Source organism: Tupaia chinensis, unplaced genomic scaffold (assembly GCF_000334495.1).
Source record: "Tupaia chinensis unplaced genomic scaffold, TupChi_1.0 Scaffold139431_1, whole genome shotgun sequence".
Classification (NCBI taxonomy): domain Eukaryota; kingdom Metazoa; phylum Chordata; class Mammalia; order Scandentia; family Tupaiidae; genus Tupaia; species Tupaia belangeri.
This window is the reverse complement of record NW_006199316.1, coordinates 3,319,795-3,342,321: the sequence shown is the minus strand read 5'-3', so window position 1 is coordinate 3,342,321 and position 22,527 is coordinate 3,319,795.

Below are 22,527 nucleotides of genomic sequence, written 5' to 3'. Positions count from 1 at the left end.
AAAATTAAATGAAATCATGCAAATAAAATTTGTATAAACACAAAATTCACATTGAGTCATAACATAGATAGCAAAGGACAAAGTAAAAACAAAGAAAACTATTTGCCAGCTTTATACAACTTGAGACAGTTGTATCTTGTACACTAGAAAGTCACTTTACAAAATAATCACCTTAGATTGACAGAAGACCAGACTCTGGTGTGCCCCTGCAAGCCGTGTTACTTTAACGACTCTCCTGTTTTCTCCATTGTCCTCCTCTAGTATGGCTGGTGATTGCTCTGGGGCTTGCTGCCCCTCCAGCTGCCTTGCCATGAGTTCTGTGTTGGCCGCTGGAGTCTGCACACCCAGGTCCATATCCATAGTTCCCATAGTTATACTTGGGATAGTCATGTCTGCCATGGTCACTGCAGTTTTGATCCCCACCATAGGCACTAGTATAATTTCCACAACCTTGATCATAATAGTTATTAAATCCGTGGTTCCAGTTCTAGCCCTGACCTCGGCCGTGTGCGACCTCCCCCACCAGCGGCAGTACCTCTTCTGGCTCTGCCGTTGCCTGTGTACCCCTTTGGGTTGTAAAGTGTTGATTTCACACTGCCCAGAACCAATTTGATCTGCTTTCTAATAGTTTCTTTACTGGCTCTTCATCTGTATATGTGATATGGCAATATCTTTTTAATTTGTTTTTGTATCCATGGGAAGTTCAGTGTTTTCAGTCTCTCCAAGGGCACCAAAATATCCTTGCATTTGTTTTTTGGAAGTATCTGATGTGTCTGAATTAACCAGATGAAGAACCTGGTTAATCCTCTCTTTATCTGGGCTCAGTGCCCCCACAGAAACCTTTTTGGGAGATTATTTCCATATTAAAGCTTTGATCTTTTGAGGTTGTCAACTTCCCTTCCAGTTTGTGTTCTTGTAGTTCCAGAATCTTATCAACACTAGCAGCACCTTTGAAAAGCATAAATCTGGGACCAACAGAGGGCATAACAGTTACCTCGCTGGACTTTCTTGTAGTTGACCACAGTTGGAGTCCTGGACCCGGTGGCTTAAAACTCACACTAGGTGCATGTGTGTGCACCCAAAATCCCAAGAGGAGAATGAAGGAAAAGTATTGCTGCATGGCTATACCCCCTGGGGAGTAATTTCTCAATTTCTGTCTCTGTGTCTCTGGCAGGCACCCTATAGCAAAAATCTCTCTCTTTAAAATAAAAAAGGAAAGTGAAAATCTGGATCCTCGTTATCTTCAGTGACTGGGTCTGTTTTAATTGTGCAGTCTACAGCTTCTCCAAATCAAGACAAATACTCAGTCAGATCTTTCTCGCTTGCATCCCAGCCAAAGCCTCCAATAAACATTTTATTGTCATCTGCTGACTTGCTCCTGTTCATCTTGGATCCCTATGCAAATACCTCTGTCTGGCTGTACTCATTCATGAGCTCCAGGGCGGCACCCCTGTCTGCAGGGAGGTGCCCGGGATGGGGCAACAGCGGCAGAGTTATGGAGCTCCCTAATACAATTTAAATATCACATAAACATAGTCACATGCTGCACTTACCAGCAAGGGTGTGCTCTGAGGAATGGATTGTTCGGTGATTTATTCTGCGTGAACCTCACAGGGTGTGATTACATAATATAGCCTTCTACACCCTTTGGTCACGTGGTGTAGCCCATAGGATCCTTCTAGGACTCCTGTTGTATACACAGCTTGTTAATGAAACATGGTTTGGGGCATATAACTATACCTGTTATATTGTATTTTATTATGTTTTATTTATTTTTTTAAGTTTTCTTATTTCTTTCATGTAAGAGAAAGAGAGAGGGAGGGTGGGAGAGACACCTGCTGTAGGGTCTTCACACTGTGAACCCCCCCATAACCCTGCACCCGTTGTGACCCCCAGCACACCTTCCAGCTTGCCTAGAAAATCTAGGCAGACCTGGGGCGTGAACCTGGGGCCTTCCCATGAGGTCTCCAGCATCTTGCTGCAGTGCTCCTACTGCCTACCCACAGCAGCTTTACCTGTTTTCTTTTATTGCTTTGGCTTTTTGTTCTCCAAAGATTTTCAACCCTTGGATCAATCCACCTGTAGATATGGTGACTGACTATATTTAAATCTACACTGGAAAAATAATACCTAATTAATTGCTAACATTTTGACATATTTGCTTTTAACATTGCTCTTTTCTCTGTTTCTAACACTGTTTCTTTCTTTACACACACACACACACACACACACACATACACACACACACACACACACACACACTGTTTTTTTCTAAACTCTTTGAAATAATTTGCAGATTCAGAACCTGGATGATCCCCTCTTGAAAACCTTTACTGTCTACCAAAGTAAACTATTGACTGTGAAAAGAACTTTTTTCACAACCTGAGGTGAACATTTGCTCCTGGCCCACAGACTCAATGGGCAGTGGCTAGATAACACATTCTTGAGCTCTAAGCCTCTGTCTCTAGGCTCACCTGCCCTCCCTACCAGCTTCCTACAGCCAGGAGGAGGTCGTACAAGTCATGTCTGCGGGCAGCAGTGCAGCCACAGAATTTGTCACCCTCATCAGGACACCTGCAAAAGTGAAATGGCATGCACTAATGCCTAGGATGATGCAGTGGACATAGGAGAGAGTGTTCCTGGTTAATGAGGAAGTCTGACCACTCACAAGCTGCAGAACTTCTTGTGACCATAGACTGCAAGGTCACCCATCAGGAAAATTGTGGGCTCTGGATTTAGCTCTGCATTTTTTGGATTGCGGTCTGGCCACATCACCCCTCCGCCCAATGCACACACACACACACACACATACACACACACACTCACACTCTCCTGCCACCAGAGCCTAATTTTTCTGCTCTGCTGCAATATTGCTGACAAAAGGAAGCAAACAAACATACACTTAGCAAAGTGTTCTGAACATGGTCAAATGCTAAACACATGTTCATGAGACTCCTTGGAGGAGATCTATGCACTAAGCAGCAAGGTAGCCTAACTCTCTTTTTGAGTTTAATGCATTCTTTTCAAACATACTCACCAGGCCTTTGTCATTTTCATGGAAATCCTAGCTCTTCCCTATCTTCTTTGCCTTTTTTCCTGTCATTCCCTGTCTGGAATGTCCTCATTCATACCATTGCTTGAAAATCAATTCACTCTAACATCCTATTGAAATAACACCTTCTCTAGGAAGCCTTCCTGGATTTTAATTCATAGAGAAAAGACTTTTTCTACTCCAAATACCTGTGGAACCAGTTTCCCTTCATGTTCTAATACCTCCTGGTTATAAGTATTTTATTTATTTTTTTAAATGAAAAAAAAAATTTTTAAAGAGGTTTTTGCCTTAGGGTGAGTGTGTTTGCCAGAATGAGAGAGACAGAGACAGTGAGAAGGAAATTGAGAAATCACCCTCCAAGGGAGATGGTCATGGTGCAATCCCTTCTCCTCCATTCTCCTCCTGGGATCTTGGACATATGCTCCCGGCATGAATTTCAAGCCACCAGGTCCAGTACTTGAACCACAGTCGGCTAAGCGGGAGTCCAGTGATGTAACCACCACACCATCTTCTGACCCCTGATTATTATTTTTTTTTTACTATAAGCTATGTGCGCTTGCCAGAGAGAAACACAGGAAAAGTGAAAAATCACACCCCCCGCACACATAGTGTAGATGGCCACACCACATTCACTTCTCTTTCATTCTCCTCTTGTAATTTTGGACATGAATGAACATGTGCCCAGGATGAGTTTTAAGCCATAAGGTCTGGAGCTCAAACCTTAGTCAGCCATGTGGGAGTCCACCACCTTAACCACTATGGCCTCATTTTACTTATTTTTTTTGCATGAGGCATCTTTCACTTGAAACTGGATAGTACCTAAGAGCAGTGCTTGTGTTTTTTGTGTCTTGCTTTTGTGTCCTGCACCTGTACCACTGTACTGCAGATACTGAGATTACAATGACCTTTTAGCTTTCAGTACCAGAACCAAAATCATAGGAAAATGTATTCTCTCACAGGAGCTTCCACAAGCCAAGGGAAGGGGGTGCTAGTGTAGATCCATCAGATGCCTGCTCTGTCCTCCTTAGATGTGAGTTTGCCGTGAAGGCCACAGGGCTGCTGCTAGAAACTGGAAACACACATTCTTTTCCTTTAGGTTAGCACAGACAGGAGAGAGGAAGCCTCTTTCCTAACCAAGGATAGCAGTCCCATCCTTCAACTAGACTGGACTCTTGTAACTAAACTATATGTATATGGTCTGATTGTAGTTTCCAGGGGTGTATCATCCTCTTTAAAATAAGCTTTTGAAATAGTGATGGTGAACTTGTCATAGCTGATCTGGATTAGTCCTGTGCGGTACAGCTTTCCCCAAGGAGGAAATGCTCTATTCTGCATGGGCCCATACACCAGCCACTGGCCAGGTGCAGCTATTACACACGTAAAGCCTGCAGGTGCAACTGACAAAGTGAGTCTCATTTTACTTAATTTTAATTATTTAAATATACCTAGGGGCTAGTATATTAGACAGAGCAGGAGAGTAATCAAGATTCCAGCTGGAGCAGGAGCTAGATCAGATTCCTTTGAGTCCAATGAGCTGTCGGTGTAGACGGAAGATGTGAGTGACATGTAGATCTTCTACATCTTTGCTATTCAAAGTGTGGTCCATGAACCACAAGCATAGGCATCATCTGGTAGCTTTTTCCTTTTTTTAACTTTAATTTTTTGTTAGAGGACACATGAGGACAAGAAACCTCATGTGCGTGTGTATGAGAGAACCCCTCTGCAGGATACAGCCATGCTTCAATACCCCCTTCTCCATTCCTACCTCATGTCAGTATCTTGGGCATGAATATACATTTGACATGTTACCGATGGTGCCAGGGCCAGGACTTGAACTATAGTCAGCCATGTGAGATCCAGATCTTTTAACCTTTGAGCTATAGGGCCAGCCTGCCCGATAACTTGTTAAAAATGCAGAAACTCAGATGAATGGGTTCAGAATCTGCAGTTAAACCAAACCCTCCAGTGGGCAAACCATGATTCAGCATAAAGGCTTGTATCCTGGAGGGCCTGGATGCCCAGCCTGGCTCTCATTAGCCAGCTGGTAATGAGCTTGAAACTTACTTCTGCTTTCTAAATCCCAGCTTCCCCATCTCTAAGAAAGGTAATAAATCTTGTGTCACAGGATCGTTGGGACTTTTCAATGAAATATAGTACATGAAATGTATAGCAAACACAGAGCATCTAATATATGTTCGTTAAATCATGGTGTCTCTGGCCCCCTGTAGGAAAATGTATGCCTTGTGCAAGGAGAGATCCCCAGCCCACTCCAACACCTACACACAACAGGTGTTCAATAACGTGGATTGACAAAGCCGAGTGAATGCTCGATCAAATGAATGATTAGATAGTCCATTACCTCATAAATTACACATGGATCAATAAGTATAATAATTTAATGAATAAATACAGTTGTTTTTCATATAGTATCACACCAAAGTTTGATGTTATCAATTTGGATTTAAATAATTTATTACCTTGATTTCTTTGCCTAGAACTTTTTTTTAAAATGCAAAGCAAAAAGGTACATTTTTTTCCTAAGGTCTTCCTTACTGTCAGACACTAGTTTTCAAGACATGGCAAACGCTCTGCACACAGATGACCTTGTATCAGCTATCTTTGGAAACATTTGTAAAAGGATAAGGAATGCTCATGGGACCACACCATACAATAGGTTCTTAGTCACATGATCTGTGCTGGCAGCCTTTATATTCCTGTCTTCAGTAGTTGCTTAAGTTGTCAGTTATTTTTTTTATCCTCTTCTCTAATAGACTCTGATCTTCCTAGCTCTCCCTCATCAGGCTTGAAGCTGTTGCATCACCTCCTTTGTTCTCTTCTTGTGAGACAATGACATCCCACCTTGCAGTGAGATACCTTGTAAAGAATGTTAAACAAGAATGTTAAATAAACTGATAACTTTTGGTGAATGTCCTTTGGAATGGTGCTGGAAAAGAGAACAGGAGTTGCCAAAAGTTTTGCCAGTGACCTGGGGAATCTCAGGTGACTCATGATGTCTTGGACTCTCCATTTCCTTATCTATAAAAGAACCCAAAATCTAGCCACATACACATAACAAAACAGCAACAAAAATAGTTCAATAATTTATAACATTTAAAGCATTATAGAATTATGAAGACATTATTATCTTAGTCTGTTACTGTGTTGCTAAGAGGTAATATCTGATTCTGGGTTATTAATAAACAATAGAGACTTATTTGGTTCATGATTCTGGTAGCAGTAAAGTCCAAGAGCATAGGGTCAGCATCTGTCTGACTTCTGCTGCATCACAACATTGCAGAAAAATTAGAAAGATCTGTGAACACATAGAAAGAGAGACTTTGTTATAGTTTTTATTTTTTTAAGAGGTTTTTGCTATAGGGTGCATGCGCTTGCCAGAAAGACAGAGAGAGACAGAGAGACAGAAAGCAAGAAATCACCACCCGGGGGGATGGCTATGCCACAATCCCTTCTCCTCCATTCTCCTTTCAGGATCTTGGTCATACATGCACATGCGCCCAGCGTGAGTTTAAACCACTGGGTCCGGGACTAGAACTGCAGTTGACTACGTGAGAATCCAGTGACATAGCCATTACGCTAACTGCTGGTCCCTGTTATAGTTTTTATAACAGTTGGCTCTCCTGGAAACTAAACCTTTCCCTAGATATGAGAATTCTCTCTCTCTCACAAGACAGCATTAATCCATGGTGATGTTCCCATGAATCACACACTAAACCTCACCTTTTAAAGATCCCACCACCTCCCAACACCAGCATTTTGGGGACCAAATTCTAACACACAAACTACTGAAGAATAAGCCATTATCCAGACCGTAGTAATGATATATTCCTATTTGTTATTGTTCTTATCTTTTACTACATAGGGGATTCTACATAATGTACTGAGGTTAGAGAAATGTCAAGGTACACAGTTCCTGACCTTAATTGATTAACAGTCTGTGTTGAGACATAGAGGACTGAGCTCAGAAATTGACCACTGAGGGCAACCGGAAGCAGTCAGTCAGTGCTTTCTGAAAGAGGACCTATCTGATGTGACTCTTAAATGGTGAGTAGAAAACAGCAAGATGATGGGCACAAGACCCCGGGAGGAGAATGGAGGAGAAGTGATTGTGGCGTGATCATTCCCCCTGGGGGGTTCTCGCTTTCTGTCTCTATGTCTCTGTCTGTCTGGCGAGTGCACATTCCCTATAGCGAAAATCTCTCCAAAAAAATAAAAAAAGAAAACAGGAGACGAATAAGAGCAGGTTGATTACAGATAGGTGAAAGGACAGTGCATTTACAACAGATGCTACTTTTATTTTGCTTTGTTTAGAGATGCATAAATCTTTTCATCTATTTTAAATAAAATGCAAAAACTGTAGGCTTTTAATTCCAGAAGAGATTTTTGTCCATGGTGTAGTCTACTTAGTTCATTTGATAACTACAGAAGTAAAATTCAGAAACGTGTGCTAGTGTCCTCAAAGTCACAGAGGTTGTTAGTAGAAACACTAAAGTTTATTAACGCCCAGTCACATTGCCTCTCAATCCAGGGGCCAGGGAGCAATTTAGCATTCCTAGTAGTGTTGAGTCTTCTGTCAACACCAAACACAAATGTACAACTGATACTCCTCAGCTTGATACAGGTCATTTGTCAACAAAATCTGTGTAATGGATGTTTGCTACAAAGAAGAATTTTAAAAATTAGATCTGGGAGTTCTTGGCATAATCCCAGCTGGCACCTATACTCACTTAGCTTCCCACAACTCTTAGACTTAAGGAAAGCTTAATTAAAATCAAGTCAACAGAGCACTCTCTGAAAAACTAGGAAGACAACAGGAATAAATTAGGCCTTTTTTTGTGTGTGCTCTTTTTGCTGTTCTTTCCCTCTCTACTCAGCTATTGATTCATCTACACTACATATATATTATGTTTTATATATCCATATGTATTTATTTGTATATATGTTGTGTGTATATACAAATTGTGTGTGTGTATAGATATATATCTATACACACACACACACACACAATATAATTGTCAAGTTTTCTTTTTTAACTGGTCATATATATATATATATACACACACACACACACAATATAATTGTCAAATTTTCTTTTTTAACTGGTCATATACAGAACAAATAAGATGTTCACTTTTCTGTTTTAAGATTTTTGTCTTAGAATGCATGTACTCACCAGAGACAGAAAGTGGGAAGTCACCCTTCAGGGAGATGGCCATGCCACAGTTTCTTCTCCTCTGTTCTCCTTTCAGGATTTTGGGCATGAATGCCCACATGCCTTTTGTGTTTTTCAGGCCACTGGTTCTGTGACTTGAACCATGTAGTTGGCCATGTGGAATCCAGTACCTTAACTACCATGCTACCTCCTGGCCTGAGATACTCGATGTTTTGAAAAGCTTAAAATTCAGTAACATCATTATATGCCATGGTTATTAGAAGAAAGTAGAAGGTAATGGTTGCTAGACTTGGCACTCAAAACCTAGGTCTGAGTCTTCATGCTAGAGATAACACATGGTGTGTGGAAATGACCAGAAATGCCCAGAGTGGTGTCAGCCCATAGCAGTGGGTCTGTACCTATTCATTTTCTACATTTATTGCCGAGATCTCCATCTTTACTTCACTTTCTTCCTCAATCACATGGAAATAATGTCTGTTTCTTCTACTTACCAAGGGATTATAAAACACTCATGATCTAGCGTAGGTTTCAAAATATAGTCTCAGAGTTCAGGAGCTGATGACAGTATCTGTCATTTGGGTTGGAAGAGGGATGTACCAGATTAGCTTGTGCCATTTTAGATCTATAGCCTAGAAAAGCCTCTCCAAGGAGGTGGTATTTGAGTAGAATTCTGAAGAGGAGTCAACCCCACAAAGGACTGAGTATAGATTCTAGGCCAGAAGATGGTACAAAGGCCTCAATGCATATCTAAGCGAGGAATGAATGAAAAACCAAATGCTGCTTATCAGTGTAGTCAGAACTCAGTGGGCAAGGAGGGAAGCTGTTGGATGTGAGATCAGCAAGGTCTTTAGGGCCATTCGTGCTGATGGGAAAGGAAGAACAGGGATACGGAGGTAGGAACGTACTTGGGGGCAATGAGATCCCACTGGGAAACTGAACCCAACTCAGTTACTGACTGTATATTTGAGCAAGTTATATCACCTCTCCAGGTTTGGTGCTGCTTAATTAAATGGGCATCACGGTACGTATTCTTGAAAACAAATTTTGAGAAGTACTTACTAGTCTACGTAATGTATTTAGTACTTGATCTCTCTTACTGCCAGTGTTGGTGCTAGTGATGGTGTTGTCACTGCCATCATTGTCATTATATTTATCCCAACTAAGTTAACTCCTGGAGGAAATAAAGGAAAAAGAAGGGAATCTCTAAACAGAAGAGACAAGGAGGTATGGCACAAAGGTAGCTCTAGTATCACTAAATATTTTATTTTTTTAATCTAATAAACGAATTTCTTTGTCCACACATTTTATTTTCCTTGTAGTCACAGGATACCATATTCTCTGACATTAGAAGTGCTTATTTAAGCCTGTGTCTGGTAGCATCTAGACTCTGATTTACTCCATGCATGCATCTCCTGGCCTTTGAAGCCAAGGATCAGACAGGGTGACTTTTCTATCAGGGTGTGTGCTAAGTAGCCAGATCACAATCTGGGAGGTCAGACACCCCATCTGAAAGCTTCCTGGCTGATAACTGGTCTTAGATGTGGATAGCAGGTATTTTAACTCATCTCGCTTGAAAATAACAGTAATAGAACAAAACATATTTTCTTCAGCTGTATTCTCACTATGTTTTGTGCAAAGAATGCCCAGGAAGCCTTGGCTTAAGTAGGAAAACCAGAGAGGTGAGTTGGGAGTGTTCTAGGTATAATAACTTCCTAAATGTGTTTTGTATACCTCATGTTTGCCCTCTTATTACTCTCACAGCAAAAGCCTAGGCATCACATAGTGTGGACATAGCAATCTTTTTTTTTTTTGAGAGAGAGATTTTTGCTATAGGGTGCGTGTGCTCACCAGACAGACAGAGAGAGACATAGAGACAGAAAGCGAGAAATCACCCCCCAGGGGGGGATGGTCACGCCGCAATCCCTTCTCCTCCATTCTCCTCTCAGGATCATGGGCACGCATGCACATGTGCCCGGTGTGAGTTTTAAGCCACCGGGTCCGGGACAAGAACCGCGGTTGACTATGTGGGAGTCCAGCGACATAGCCATTACGTTAACTGCTGGTTCCTGACATAGCAATCTTGACATAATATAATAATCATCTTCTTGAATAATAATTCTTCATTTTGCTTCTCTTTCATCTCCCTCTACTTCTCTCTCTTTCTTTATTTCTGCCTAATTTGTTTTTCTCCCTTTCTCTCTTCCTCTTTTTCTACTACTTTATGGTTTTTTTCTTATCTCTCTCTCTCTTTGTTCTCTTTCAATATGACCTTCAAATATTTATTAGGTAACTAATAAAAGAGAGTTTTATGGCTGTGGGAATAGAAACACAAAGATCACTACAGACGCTTAGAAGGAAAGCATCTTATGTCTGTGATGTTGTGGAAGATGATGTCAATTGGGGCATCCTAAAAGCCTTACTCTTGGGTTAGTTGTAGCAGATAAGCAGACTGACAGGCAGACGAAGTAAGCTAGGGGACAGCAAGAGCAAAGGCACAGAAATATGTAGTCCCTGGAGGTGTAGAGGTAGAGCTGCAGAAAGACAGGCCAGGAGGCTTTTGAAGGCTTTCTAGGCAGGATGGACTTCGCTAAGAAGAAGAGAAGTCGCTAAACATATATTTTTAATTTGGGCAGAGGGCACATGTCTTTGCCTGAGAGGAAAGAGAGGGAGAAGATGAGAAAGCTCCCCTTATGGAAGATGAACACACTTAGGGAGGTGCTTAGCCATATGGAACCCAGCTGCCTGAACTACCACTCCTCCAGCTGGCCCACTACTGAAAAACTGTAATGAGGGCATTACATGGACAAATCTAGAAATATCACTCTGCAGTGTGTTGAATATAAGATGGAACAGGGCAGTTAGAAGACTTTTCCATTGTGGAAGTGAATGGGGATTAACATTAGACTTATGCCAGTCATGTAATAGAGGAGGAAAAAGACAAAAAAGGGAAATATATTAATGGGGCAGAAACTTCAAAACATTGCATTTGCTTAGATGAGATAATGAAGAAAGGAAAGTGGCACAGTGCAGTCATAAACTTTCCGACCCTGGAATTTTGTTGATGTTTGGTGATATTCACCAAAATGGGGAATGTAAATGAAGAATGAGGAACATCCATACAGGGAAGACAAGACTTTGGGGGCTTGGAGTACTTACGGGACATCAATAAGCAGATATCTGTATCAATCGGAGACGTTGGCAGTCTCCATGTCCCGATTTGTAATAGGAGGATTCCATTCCATTGTTGTATTAATTTGGAAAATGTATGTAACTCTCCCAGCAGAGTCTAGCACATAAACTCTTCTAAAATATTAATTATATCTTTATTCTTTTTCTTACTTTCTTTCTTTTTTTTTTTGGAGAGGTTTTTGCTATAGGGCATGTGCACTCGCCAGAAAGACAGAGAGAAACAGAGAGACAGAAAGCAAGAAATCACCCCCCTGGGGAGATGGCCACACCACAATCCCTTCTCCTCCATTCTCCTCTCGGGATCTTGGGCACGCATGCATGCACACGTGACTGGCGTGAGTTTAAGCCACCGGATCTAGGACTCGATCCACAGTCAACCACATGGGAGTTCAACGGCATAGCCATTATGCTAACTGCTGGTTCCCTCTCTTAGTATTTTTTTTTTTTTGGAGAGGTTTTTTCGCTATAGGGCGCGTGCGCTCGCCAGACAGAGAGAGACATAGAGACAGCAAGCGAGAAATCACCCCCCAGGGGGGATGGTCACGCCGCAATCCCTTCTCCTCTATTCTCCTCTCGGGATCTTGGGCATGTACGCACACGCGCCCGGCATGAGTTTTAAGCCACCAGGTCCGGGACGCGAACCGCGGTCGACTACGGGGGAGTCCAGCGACCCAGCCATTACGCTAACTGCTGGTTCCCTCTCTTAGTATTTTTTAAAGATCCTTAGAAACCACATATTTCTATTAAGAATTTGACAAAATGCAAATAGATTGCCTTCTCTGCTCTGACCTTCTATGATTGGTCAGTCTTAGGGTTATACTTCTTGGTAGATTATACTTCCTAACATCAGCCAAACATGAAGGGTCAGAGCAAAGGTAAGCAGTGGACACTATCTTGGCTCCTTAGCTTGCCTGGTTACAGGCAATGATATCTAAAGAGTACCCCTTCATATTTTTTTCTTTATCAGTAAAAAGGTTTTCAATGAATTCTTCCTGCTATTCATGCCATATGAAAGACAAAGACTGATGCTACAGCTGAGGAAAGAAGGAGGCAATGAAGGAGAGTAGAGAGACCCTCCTGTTCTAAATATGATCCTAAAGGAGAACAATATGGAGGGAATTCGGCCAAGTTAGGGAAACTGCCTTAAAGACACTGCCTTCTAAGAGCCCTGGCCAAAGGAAGGGCTGGGATGAGAAGACAGCAGAGAAACTCCAGAGAATATTTGCAGAACAGAAACCTCTTTCCTGTTTTATGAGAATAGCATGAGAGGCAGAGGACAGCAAGGAAACTGACTTTCAGAGACATGGGTCTCTATATAGAATGCAGAAGATGGAGGGCTCTCAAGTGACCTGAAGCAGGGATGCCAGTGTTGTTGACAAGATGGTCTACGTTCAGAAGTCTGTGGAAAGAATGAACAAGCAACTCAGGTTGAGGTTCCTCAAGACTACAATTACTCAACAACACAGATTAAAGCAGCACATGCTAATCTCTACTGCAGTAGTACTAGGATCCTGGGTGTTCTGGAGGTGATTTAAGTGAACCCTCCTGAATGGAATTAGTGCCATTATAAATGAAGCTCAAGGGACTTTGGTCCTCCTTTTTTCCATGTAAGGACAGAGCAAAAGGCACCATCTGTGATGAACAGGCTCTTGCCAGAGACCAAGTCTTCCCTTGCCTTGATTTGGACTTCATAGTTCCCAGCATTGTGAACAATAAATTTCTTTTGTTTATAAATTACCCTGTCTAAGATATTTTGAAATAGCAGTCCAAACAGACTAAGACTGTCTCTCCAAAGAGAAATAAAAGAAATAACTCCAAATAAATAGAGAAGAATGTGCTAATTGTAGGTCTTGCCCTTCAACTTCTCCCACCTTTGAGAATAAAGGCTTATGAGAATATTTTGATAAGTTGTAGGAAAAATAACAGCTACCTTTTTTGACATTAGATAATTGGTAAATTTTAGATTTTACTACACAATCATATGATAATCACATAATAAAAATGAGAAATTTTTGGTCCTGAGAGTGCAAGGAAAAAAAAAATGCTTTAGAAGCAAACATTCTGGAATGGTCTGGGTAGTGGCTGGGGAGGAACCTGAGTGCCCAGGCAGGCTCACCTATCTCAGAAGTGAATGGTTCCTAGCTGAAGGTGGAGGCAAAGGAAAGTAGCCCTTGAGCTTCAAGTATTTCTTATTCCTTATTCAAGATCAGCCTTACTGTGAGAATGCTGAATGCAGCTATGTTCCCTGGTGATGGTCAGCATCCATCCATCTAGCCCCCTAATTAAAATTCCTTGCCCACAGAGTCCTCTCGTTGTTATCTCTTGGCTCATCAAGTTTGCCTTCAGGAAGTCATTTTCTGATCACAAGCATGTTGGGTCTTATCATGGTGAACTTAGACATGATCTCTGATTATTATTTTGTTTCCTATGTAGCTTGAATCCAGGGAGAATTTGTTGAATATTCTGGCACAAGCTTCCTAATCTTAAAACAGTTCTAATTCTCAAAACCTCTTTCCATCTCCCCTGCTGTTACCAGTCAACCCTTACCTGGAGAACTGAAAAGACCTCCCAGCAGTGTCCTTGCTTAGCCCAAGTGAAGTTTAATAAACTTAGCCCAGATCATGTTACAGTCCTGCTCAAAATGCAGCAATGGCTCTCATTCTAATAAGTTTCAGTCTCCTCACTCATGGGCTCCAAGGCCCCTCAGGTTCAGTCCCTTCATCTCTGCCTTCTTTCTCTTATCCCTTTGTCCATCATTCATTCCCCTATCTCTACATCCTTTCTGTGTTACCCACATACCTGGCTCCTAGCTGCCCTGGAAACTTTGTCGTTCCTGAATGCCCTTTCCCTAGACTTCTAATAGTGGTGCCTCCCTTCATGTAGGTGTTACCCGAGGTGCTATTTCCTCTTAAAGGGATTCTCAAGGAAGCATTCCTTCCCCTTCATTCTTGAACATCATATATCCTACTGTCCTCTAAAAATGTTATCACTACCTTATGTATTAGGCATTTATTTATTTTTACTCTTCCAATGTTCTCTAAGTCTAATAAGACTTAAGTTTACCAGTGTAGCCCTAATTCCTAGCGTGGTATTTGGTACATAGGAGTTCAATATATGTTTACTGAATTAATGAATAAGATCAGATTGCAACTGTGGTCTTTTGTATGTGTCAGTTAGATTTCTCTCAACACAAAGTACTGTGGCTTCTAGCTGTAGGTCTTCTAAGCCCAGAATGAGAGCCTGAAAGATACATAATAGAGAAAAGTGTTTTTATCTCTATGTCTGGAGGCATGAGGTGTGCGAATCCTAGTTTCGATACTGACTAGCTATAATTATATATTATGCACACACACATACAGTCTTCAAAATTTTATGGAAAGTATTCATTATAGAAAAATTATGTATGAATTTTTAGTTTTTGCACCAAAACAAACTCATACACTTTAATTCTATTTTTTCTGTTTTTGAAGTCCCCTTGTACATTAATTAGATGCCCTTCTTTTTGAGGGTACTGATACCACACCCACCTCTTCACCATTCCTTATTCAGATCTGTAGTTCCAATCATTGTTTATTCATCTGTAATGTTTGCCAGACTTCTCCCATGAGACTTACTTGTAAAGGACAATGGCTTGCCCGTAGGATCTCCTAGAGGTTAGCTACCTAACTGAATTGACTGCCCTTTTATGTTCTTACCTTTATCTCTCTTTTGCTTATAGAGACAACCATATTTGACTTTCCTTCATTTTTGGTCTTTTGCCATTGTGCCATAAAAATGATGGAGAGTGAACAAAAGGCAACATGTTTGAGGTGTAAGCTTAAGGATCAAGTCTAAGATTGAATCACAGCTCCATGATGTACGGTTTGTGTGGCCTTACACAAAATAGACTGCCTGTCTGTCCTTTGTGTGTCAAACATGAGTGATATCACTTAATTCTCAGAGCTCTGACAAGAGTTAAAGGTATTATATATAAAGCATCTAGCAGATGTCCATAGCTAGTTTAACTTCCTACCACTTTTAAGGATCTCAGGTACAGGTTTCTGATGGTAGAGAGTACAGACTGAAGCCAGATTACCTTGGGTCAAAGTCTGTGGCTTCCCTTACCAGTTGTGGACTTCCTGTGACAATTACTTTGTTTCTGCTCCAGTTGTTTCATCAGTACAAAGTGGGGCATGGTACTTACCATAGAGTGTGGGACCAGCAAGTAGGAAATTCTAAACATGCACATACTCAAGCACACTTTATGGATATTAGTGGACGAAATGTCTAGTCTTGGTTGAAAAGGTGTTCTTATAACAAAAACAGTTATATCCTTATCTGTTTATGTGTTAGAAACTATCCTCCTTTATCCTTCCCCTGTAAAACCTCCTCCCTCTCTATTCAGACTTTTTCATCATTTAATATCTCATTGGAAACCATGTCTCATGTTCAGTATTTCTCATGTTCAGTATTTCTTTCTGCCATGATAAGCTATAACTAGAGGCTCCAGTCTGTGCGAATGATTCTATATCAAATAAAGCTGGGTTACATTGTACTCTTGGGAGCAAAAGCTGAACTTTAGTGTCTTCCCAACAAATCATATTTATTAAGATTTTGTCTCCTATCAGTATGCTATCATTAAAAAAAAAACTAACTTCAAATATAAAGATTTCACAACCTCACATTTAGAGAGGCTTAAAGGAAGTGCAAGCAAACAGAAATGAAAACAACTGTTGTGTTATAGCAACGACCATAAGTAGATCCTTTTATTTTGTTTAATGCCCTCCATATGGCTGAGATGTTATTTGATTAATAAATTGTGGAAATTTTAATGACAAATTTCTGGATCTTCTTCCAAGCTCTGGTACGTCTTAAATAAAATGAAGTGAGTCCTTTAATGTCTAATCATCCCAAGTTTTCCCTAAGCTTAAATGATCAAGTAATGTCTCTTTACTATTTATTACTTAAGAAGGTCACTGGATTGAATAACTCTTTAAAAAACTAGTTGCAAAATAAACATTGACTATTATTCTATTACGTTTAATATTTTTAAAAATATAACCATGTTAATTAATCCTTATGCAAGTTTCGGTTCTTATAGAAATAGTTATCTCTAGCTTATCTCTTGGCAAGGAATTACAAACAGCTATCTATGTTCTCAAAAATCTGAAATCTCCCTGTTTTCCTTGCAGTTTATAGGGAACAGTCCACCCTTGGTGGGCATGGTATTATGAATTTAAATTCTGACTGTATCACTCGTTTAACTGAGTTGCCTTGGATACATTATTTGGTTTTCCCAAGCCTAATTTTCTCATCTATCAAGTGGACAAATGTCTTACCTTGTTAGGTTGCTTTGAAGTTTAAAGATTAAAAATAGTGTAATAGCTAAAGGACTTAGCTCATAGAAGATAATCAATACTAGTAAAGCTCTTTTTAGCACTGTATGCATTTAATTTCACATAATAATGTAAATACCTACTTCCTCAAAGATCTCATTTGCAGTAAAACACAGTTATAAAGTATAATTAACATAAAAGAAATGGAATAAAATATCTATGAAGGAGAAAGCAGATAATCTAACAAGGAAAACTAAGTGTTAAACTTGATTTTTTGCTCCTGAGTGAGAAAAGGAAAGCAACAGATTTTATAAACTAACAGAGGGAGAATGTAGTAATAGAGAGAAAGAAAACAAAACAAAACAATGCCCTCATAAAAATATTGTTGACCAAATTTGGCAGATGGATCTTGAAAGTGAAAGGAAGGACACAAAAATTTAAAAATAAATATTTGAAGCACAACTTTATGAGAAAATAGGAGGAATTTTTATTTTATTTTATTTGTAGGGGGGCATAGGGTGCCTACACTGACTAGAGAAATAGAAAGACAGAGACAGAGAGATGGAAAGTGAAAAATCACCCTCCAGAGGGATGGCTGTGCCACAGTCCCTTCTCTCCATTCTCTTCTTGGGATTTTTTGGCATGCACAAACACATGCCTGGCATGATTTTCAAGCCACCAAGTCTAGGACTCAAGCTATAGTTGACCATGTGGGAATCTAGCACCTTAACCACCTTGCCATCTGCTAGCCCCAGAAGAATTCTTATAACATTTGATTTTGTCCATGTTATAGATTAAAAACTGAGTCTAATGTTTAAGCAATATATTCAAGATTATTCTCTACTGTCGGAGATGGGATTTGACCCTAGGACATTTTGATTATTATTATTTTTTGCACATTTTTTGTTTTGTTATATTTTACATATTTTGTTTTATCTCTGCACGTGAATATTGTTCTTAGGGAACTAATTATAATAGTAAGCTTGATATAGGTTTACTTTTCATTAGGATCCCCAGTAGAGTGAATTATGTCATCTTATACCAGCAGTTGAATTTCTGTTTAAAAATCTAAATACTGGCTTTCACTTTGAGACTGAATATATTGTTTGAAAAATTAGATATGAGATTTTTTTTTCCTTTTCAGCTTTCTTAGTACATTTTCTGAAAAATATGATTTAGAAAACTTATCATATGCAAAGCTTAGGTCTTCAGGAGGAATTCAGTGTCCCTTAACATGGCCATGTTCTAGCATTTAAGTAAATATAGATTTTATTCATTCATTTAACATGTATTTATTGAGAATCATTAGGTTCCATTTGCTGTTACAACCCTGGAAGGAGACTTAGGGATGAGTAAAACACAGTGAACACTTTTGAAGACACCAGAAAGGTGGATGGATAAACAGACTCATGCAAAACGTTTTGTTTCATTCCAGTTCATCAGCTTAAATAATAAGACGTGTTACTGCTGGATTAACAAAAATCTAGATATAGGTGATCTGTGGTTAGTTCGGTATCCCAAAATGGCCATCGAAGAATGTTGCTGCAGACTCTGAAGTTGATTTTAGCTTGCAGAAGGTTTATTAGAGAATGTTCGGCATGGGAGTGGGGGTGCCAGCAGATGACATAATGGTTGTGTTGCTAGACTACCACATAGTCAATAGCAGTTCAAGTCCCAGACCCAGTGGCTTAAAACTCACACTAGACGCGAGTACATACCTTCCCAAAGTCCTGAGAGGAGAACGGAGGAGAAGGGACTGAACCATGGCCATCCTCCCTGGGGAGTGATTTCTCGCTTTCTGCCTCTCTGTCTCTCCCTGTCTCTCTAGCAAGCACACACACCTTCTAGCAAAAGTTTCTCTTATAAAAAAGAGAATGCTTGTCAGTGACAGGTGAAAGGATGTACAAACACAAGAGATGGGTGTGAATGCCAGATGTGGTGTGTGTGGAGGAGCGGGGCCTGGGGAAGGACATTTGGAGGAGGGATACAGAAACAGAGCATTGTCGGAACAGGGAGGTAGTATTGTTATATTTTGATCAACTGGACAAGGGAAAAATGTTCACATATTGAAATGTTCACTTTGTAAGATAAATAATGTGATTGAATGTATAAAAAAAAGTAAATAAATAGATAAAATTTAAAAAAAAGAGAGCATGCTTTGACGTTCATCATATGGAAGGGAAGGGGAAAAGGTGAAGTCAGATTGTCAGAAGGTCACAAGGATAAACTCTGCTGACCCCCAGTGAAGAATTCTGAAGATCCAATGACCCTTCAGAGCTGTCTTCCATTGTGATTAAAGGCCAAGATTTTAGAAATCCTAAGCCCCTCAGACATGGAGCATCAACCATCCTAGGAAAGGTACATGGCCTTATACTGGGAAATGTGTTGCTGAGGCAATTCCTGGAGGGACTGACAGATGAAGGCTAGGTGCCAAAGGCCCTCGTGACGGATGGGGGTAGGGGGGATTAACTGTCTTTTATTACCACAGTAAGAGCTGGGCGGCTATCAGACCATCTGCTGCAGAGACCCAGACTCCACATTTATCTCTTCCACCATCCTCAGCATGTTGGCCTTCTCCTCCAAAGACCTCTTAATGTTCACAAGATAGCAACTAGCTCCAAATATGATGTTTTCCAAATAAGAGCATAAAAAACAGGCAAAACATTAGGGAACTGAAAGGGATAATCATCTCACACTATTCTCTCTTATCAGAAAAAAATCTTTTCTGAAGAGTCACCAGAATCTTCTCCTTATATGATATCAGTAAGAACTATTGGCAGCAAAAACGCCACAAAATCACGGTTCATATCAAAGGAGACAGAAGAACAGCCCTTGTACGGGCTGGATCGAAACCTACCCTTGTGCCATACCAGAGTGACCAGTGTGCCATGGAGATCACACTGGAGGAGGGAGTTCAATGAGTTTTGTCCAAAAGGCAAAGAAGCAGGTTCATTTGCTATGTCCATTTAAGTATTCAGGGTTCAGGTTCCTTCCTTGGGTTGTAATTCTGAGGCAAAGCTGTGAAAGTTAACATTCTTATGCCTCAGTTTCCCTATATGCAAATTTGGATTAATAATAAAAATGAGACAGAGCAAGTGGGAAATAATGAATTTGAAAGCTGGGGCAGGCAGGTGGCCTGATGGTTAAGGATGCTGGACTCCCACATGGATGACCGCGTTTCAAGTCCCAGACCTGGCAGCCTGCCTGCTCACTTTTTCTCTCTCTCTGGCCCTCTCTGGTCAAATTGAAAGAAAGAAAAGAAAAGAAAAGAAGAGAAGAGAAAAAGAGAAAGAGAAAGAGAAAGAGAAAGAGAAAGAGAAAGAGAAAGAGAAAGAGAAAGAGAAAGAGAAAGAGAAAGAGAAAGAGAAAGAGAAAGAGAAAGAGAAAGAGAAAGAGAAAGAGAAAGAGAAAGAGAAAGAGAAAGAGAAAGAGAAAGAGAAAGAGAAAGAGAAAGAGAAAGAGAATATGCTATCATTAAAAAAAAAACTAACTTCAAATATAAAGATTTCACAACCTCACGTTTAGAGAGGCTTAAAGGAAGTGCAAGCAAACAGAAATGAAAACAACTGTTGTGTTATAGCAACGACCATAAGTAGATCCTTTTATTTTGTTTAATGCCCTCCATATGGCTGAGATGTTATTTGATTAATAAATTGTGGAAATTTTAATGACAAATTTCTGGATCTTCTTCCAAGCTCTGGTACGTCTTAAATAAAATGAAGTGAGTCCTTTAATGTCTAATCATCCCAAGTTTTCCCTAAGCTTAAATGATCAAGTAATGTCTCTTTACTATTTATTACTTAAGAAGGTCACTGGATTGAATAACTCTTTAAAAAACTAGTTGCAAAATAAACATTGACTATTATTCTATTACGTTTAATATTTTTAAAAATATAACCATGTTAATTAATCCTTATGCAAGTTTCGGTTCTTATAGAAATAGTTATCTCTAGCTTATCTCTTGGCAAGGAATTACAAACAGCTATCTATGTTCTCAAAAATCTGAAATCTCCCTGTTTTCCTTGCAGTTTATAGGGAACAGTCCACCCTTGGTGGGCATGGTATTATGAATTTAAATTCTGACTGTATCACTCGTTTAACTGAGTTGCCTTGGATACATTATTTGGTTTTCCCAAGCCTAATTTTCTCATCTATCAAGTGGACAAATGTCTTACCTTGTTAGGTTGCTTTGAAGTTTAAAGATTAAAAATAGTGTAATAGCTAAAGGACTTAGCTCATAGAAGATAATCAATACTAGTAAAGCTCTTTTTAGCACTGTATGCATTTAATTTCACATAATAATGTAAATACCTACTTCCTCAAAGATCTCATTTGCAGTAAAACACAGTTATAAAGTATAATTAACATAAAAGAAATGGAATAAAATATCTATGAAGGAGAAAGCAGATAATCTAACAAGGAAAACTAAGTGTTAAACTTGATTTTTTGCTCCTGAGTGAGAAAAGGAAAGCAACAGATTTTATAAACTAACAGAGGGAGAATGTAGTAATAGAGAGAAAGAAAACAAAACAAAACAATGCCCTCATAAAAATATTGTTGACCAAATTTGGCAGATGGATCTTGAAAGTGAAAGGAAGGACACAAAAATTTAAAAATAAATATTTGAAGCACAACTTTATGAGAAAATAGGAGGAATTTTTATTTTATTTTATTTGTAGGGGGGCATAGGGTGCCTACACTGACTAGAGAAATAGAAAGACAGAGACAGAGAGATGGAAAGTGAAAAATCACCCTCCAGAGGGATGGCTGTGCCACAGTCCCTTCTCTCCATTCTCTTCTTGGGATTTTTTGGCATGCACAAACACATGCCTGGCATGATTTTCAAGCCACCAAGTCTAGGACTCAAGCTATAGTTGACCATGTGGGAATCTAGCACCTTAACCACCTTGCCATCTGCTAGCCCCAGAAGAATTCTTATAACATTTGATTTTGTCCATGTTATAGATTAAAAACTGAGTCTAATGTTTAAGCAATATATTCAAGATTATTCTCTACTGTCGGAGATGGGATTTGACCCTAGGACATTTTGATTATTATTATTTTTTGCACATTTTTTGTTTTGTTATATTTTACATATTTTGTTTTATCTCTGCACGTGAATATTGTTCTTAGGGAACTAATTATAATAGTAAGCTTGATATAGGTTTACTTTTCATTAGGATCCCCAGTAGAGTGAATTATGTCATCTTATACCAGCAGTTGAATTTCTGTTTAAAAATCTAAATACTGGCTTTCACTTTGAGACTGAATATATTGTTTGAAAAATTAGATATGAGATTTTTTTTTCCTTTTCAGCTTTCTTAGTACATTTTCTGAAAAATATGATTTAGAAAACTTATCATATGCAAAGCTTAGGTCTTCAGGAGGAATTCAGTGTCCCTTAACATGGCCATGTTCTAGCATTTAAGTAAATATAGATTTTATTCATTCATTTAACATGTATTTATTGAGAATCATTAGGTTCCATTTGCTGTTACAACCCTGGAAGGAGACTTAGGGATGAGTAAAACACAGTGAACACTTTTGAAGACACCAGAAAGGTGGATGGATAAACAGACTCATGCAAAACGTTTTGTTTCATTCCAGTTCATCAGCTTAAATAATAAGACGTGTTACTGCTGGATTAACAAAAATCTAGATATAGGTGATCTGTGGTTAGTTCGGTATCCCAAAATGGCCATCGAAGAATGTTGCTGCAGACTCTGAAGTTGATTTTAGCTTGCAGAAGGTTTATTAGAGAATGTTCGGCATGGGAGTGG